General features: G+C 44.4%; 1 protein-coding gene across 5 annotated transcripts in view; it reads left to right on the top strand.

Moving 5' to 3' along the window:
* Positions 1-903: 903 nt before the first annotated feature.
* Fam168b (family with sequence similarity 168 member B) overlaps positions 904-4,393 on the top strand; it is a 32,541-nt gene continuing 29,051 nt past the window's right edge. Inside the window, exon 1 of one of the 5 annotated variants that reach the window (XM_029553610.1) lies at positions 904-1,080. The gene's annotated coding sequence lies outside the window, so the exon portion shown is untranslated. The remainder of the gene's footprint in view (positions 1,081-4,393) is intronic. The other 4 variants (XM_017801984.2, XM_008848272.3, XM_008848271.3 and 1 more) reach the window with 4 other exon arrangements.

Genomic DNA, 4,393 nt, shown 5'->3' with positions numbered 1-4,393 from the left:
TGGTGCTCTGAGCTGCCCCTAACTCCAGCTCTAAGAAATCCTACATCCTCTTCTGATCTCTGCACCTGCACTCAACGTGCTCTAACCCATACTCATACACAAAATTAAAAATCTTAGGGCAGGGCGTGGTGGTGCAGGCCTGTAGTCCCAACACTGAGGAGGTAGAGCAGGCAGTGGATCTCTGTGAGTTCCAGGCCAGCCAGGGCTACATAGTGAGACCTTGTCTTAAAAAAGAAAAAGAAAAAAAATCTTGGAAACAGGAAAATTTATTTTTGTTGCTCTTGTTCTTTTGAGACAGGGTCTCCCTGTAGTCCCAGCTGGCCTGGAACTATGTGGATCAGGCTGGCCTTCATCTCACAGAGATACGCCTGCCTCTGCATCCCGAGTGCTGGGATTAAAGGAATGCACCAGCATGCCCTGCCAAAAAATAGGGTTTATTTAAATATTTATTAAAAGGTGCATGAGTGTATTGCCTGCATGTGCACCCCTGTCGTGCAGTGCCAGCGTAGTTCAGAAGAGGGTTTCAGATTTCCCTGGACCTGGAGTTAGGACAGTTGTTAGCTGCCATGTGGGTACTGGGAATCGAGCCCCCGGGTCCTCTGCAAGAGCAGCCAGTGCTCTTAACTGCTGAGCCATCTCTACAGGCCCGAGAAAATAGTTTTCCAACAGAAAAAAAAAGTAAATTACGAAATAAATAAAAATAATGCAAACCGGCATATTTTTTTCCCCCGAAGTTAATACGCGTCATCATTACGTTTCCCAAAGCAGTTTCCAATACCACTTTCACTAGAGCCCTAAACTGAGGCCTGCAGCGCATGCGTGTTCTTCAGCATCCGGGCACCTAGTCCACGGGAGCGCGCGCGCAGGCGCGTGACGTGCCTAGCGCGTCCTCGGTGCCCGCAAGGCGGGCGGAAGTGAGGTCGAGGGCTCCGGTGTCTGCGCAGCATTAGCGGCAGCGCGGGCCAGGGCGAGGTGTGCGGGACGAGCGGTCGGCCGCATCCGAGCGGTGTCCGGGCGCTGCCCGTCGCCGAGCCACACGCCAAAGTCCGGCGCGTGCCAGTCCCCGAGGTGCAGGCCGCTGTGAGTGCGGAGTGGGGGCGGCGGCTGCGGGCCGGGACGAGGGGCGGCCGGAAGTGCGGCGGCGCTTTGTGCGGAGGGGTCTCGCGGGGCCAGTTGGGCCCGGCGGCCGCGCTTTGTCCGCGGCGGGGCCGAGGGGCGGGGCGCAGGTGGGCGGGGGCGCTCGGCCTCTGAAAGGTCGCGGGTTGCGCGGAGGAAGCGGAGCTGCTCCGCCCGCTGCTTCGTCGTCCGCTGCCTGGCGGAAGTCGAGCATCCTGCTCCTGCTTGAAAACGTAGGCTTTTGAGGATTTTAGCAAGGAAAGGATGATTCGGAGCACAGTCTGGATTAATGTGAAAAACAAAGTACGCCTTGATAGAGTGTCCACATGTAGTTTCTCTGGTGCTTTGTATGAGTTAATGTTTAGTCAACGTCACATAAATATTTTGGAGTGTTTTGCGTGTAAGAAAGCTTTACAAATTAAAAGGCTGACTCGTGAGCTTTTTGAAACCATACACACAAAAATGAAAAGATTTATGGGGTTCCTATTCCTTAAACTGCACAGTTAGCCTTGTTACGTTGTCAAGTATGACAAGATTTTAAATAAAAAAATTTTTTTTTTGCTTCCAACAAAAAAATTAGAGAAACACCCCTTAAAACTTTGGTAGGTCAAGGAGTAAAGAAAGTATTGCATTGCTTGACAGTCAAGATCTGAGACATTTAGGCTGTTTCCAAATGCCGAAGTTACTGTGGTGGAAACTGAAGATTTTTGCCTCCCAGTGTTTTTATAAAGCACGCTTGCCTGTATCTCACTTATGCAACATTTGGGAATGTTTTGTTATGCAAGAAAGCTCAAAAGTGCGTTAAAAGTGGGACCAAAGGAAAGTTAAGGTCTGAGAGAAAGGGTGTTAACAGGCTTTGAATTGGAGTCTGCCTGTTGTCCTTGTTAGAAGCAGTTAACAGGCCCACCCCAGTGGCTGGCTGCCTTCTCTCTTCCTCTTGTCCCTGAGGAGAGTGGAAGTGGCCCAGGGTGTAAATTAAGTGGGGAATCCGGGAGAAGGAAGTAATGCCTGTTAACTACTACTACCCATTGCCTGCTTCCCAGCTGGTTTGGGCCAGCTCTACACCTGACTTTCAGACTTTTATTTTAAGGGTAGACAGAGTGGTAACATGCCAATATTTGATGATCCTAAACACTGAGAAAATAGGAAGAGCATAATGTCACAGAGATTAGAGTTAAGAAAAATAAAAATGCATCTTAAAAACAATTTGTGTAGGTTTTGTGGATTAAGAAAATTGTCTTCTTGACAATTCATTTTCCTGGACCAGTTGAGAACAATTTAAAACCTGTGCAACAGTAGGACTATGTCTCTCTGTATATTTATTTTGAAAATCTCAGTGTTCTGTACAGAAATATATGAAGTTGTCCCAGGAGTTTACAAACAGGTGAAAGCTTGAGTTTGGTGGAGTGTAGAGTTTTCTACTAAGATATACTCTTCTTGCTGTCAGACATAACCTGAGAATTTTAAATATCAGTTTTTCTAACAAATATTGAAGCTTATGCATGGTTGTCTCTGAAGAGAGACCATGTAAGCCCTGTAAAGTTAGTGTTGATATGAAATACTAAACTCTTCCGCCTTTAAAATTGTGTAACTCCAGCTTCTCCTGGGAGCTTTATTTAGATCATGGTATGTTTTAATACTCAAGATTGAGGAATTCTTGCCATCGTCTTTATTACAGGTACATCTGAGGTTTGTTCTGATGCACGTGTCAAATAACCCTTTGAATTCCCAAAATTGAGTCATTTCAAATAGGTTTCCTATTAAAATTTAAAAAATTGCTGCCCCTGTATCTAGTTCTGGAATTCAGTACTTGGTCCTCTAGCACAGTAGCGGTATTGGTAGTTGCTCAGTGACCAGTAGCACTAGGAAACCAAATAGATTAATGCTAATAGGTTTTTTTTTTTTACGTTTTCATTATATAGCCCTCGTCCCAACATACTGAAGTAAAGTTTACTAATGTTTAGCAGTATTTACTCCTTTTTTAGAAATGTTTTAGATTACAGGCACCATATACTTATTTCATATTTCTAAAAAATTACATATTTGCATATAACCATAAATAACAAATTTGGCTGTAGGGTGCCGTCTGATACCCAGCCCATGTTCAGTTGTATGCAGTATGTCGTCAAAGTACTTTTTGAGATCGTTCCATAGAAATGACTCTATACAAAATCCACCCATTACGTTTAGTGTAAATCTATTTTTATCTAGAGACACCCTCCCCCCCTCAACAGTCATCAGTCATTGAGAATCCTCACCTTTGGATTTGTGTGGTTGCTTCTTAGTGGCACTAGGTGTGTTCATCACACTCATTGACTTTCCTTGGAGCAGTGCATCTTGGATGATAAAGAGGAACTTGAACTCCTCTCCTGTGAAGGTGCACACTTGTTAAGTAGTTTGAGTGATAGAAGATTGATCAGGGCTCAAGTTTTATATCTGTTACTCAGGTATGCATTGATAATTCTGAATTAGATTTTAAGTGTCCGAAGTTTTGCTTTTGAGACAGAGCCTGGAACTCTATATAGACCAGGCTGGCCTCAGTCTTACAGAAATCCTCTTGCCTCTGCCTCTGTGGAACTGGGATTAAAGGCATGTGTCCAGTTCAAGTTAATTTTTATTATCAGAAGTCCCGTGTTTTTGCTAGGTATTTATTCACATTTAGAAGGTGTTTATGAGCTCCCTCTGCTGAGCACTGTGAAGATACAGGGGAATGGTGTCAAATGAGGTATTTTCCCTGCCTTTGGGCTTACAGTAAATGGACTCGGATGTTTGGTATTTGGTCACAGAACTGTGTGACTGGTTTTCTTTCACCGAACTAAGCCATTCTGCCAAGTTGGAAAGGGAACTGCAACATTTTCTTTCATCAGTCTTATGATATTTTACTTGTCTTTTTTGGTGCCAATAGTAGAACCTAGGGCTTCAAACATGTAGACAAGTGCTGTGCCTTTTGTCTGTAGCCCCAGTCAACTGTATTTTTTATTTCCTTAAGACTTTTTAGTCACTTTAGGGAATGTTCTAATTTGCTTTCTGTTACTGTGATAAAACACTCTGACCAAAAACAATTTGGGGAAGAAAGGATTTATTACATCTTAACAGCCTGCCGCTCATCATTGAGGGAATTAAGGGCAGGTGCCCAAGGCAGGAACTGAAGGAGAAGTCATAGAGGGATACTGCTTACTGGTTTTGCTCTCCTGGCTTCCTCAACTACTTTTTTTTTTTTTTTTTTTTTTTTTTTGAAAAGGGGTTTCTGGGTCCCCCCAGGGGCGCGGACACCACA

This window comes from Nannospalax galili, unplaced genomic scaffold, assembly GCF_000622305.1.
Source record: "Nannospalax galili isolate Female #2095 unplaced genomic scaffold, S.galili_v1.0 scaffold224, whole genome shotgun sequence".
Lineage (NCBI taxonomy): Eukaryota > Metazoa > Chordata > Mammalia > Rodentia > Spalacidae > Nannospalax > Nannospalax galili.
The sequence above is the reverse complement of the archived record's forward strand: the minus strand, read 5'-3'. Positions and strand labels throughout refer to the sequence as shown.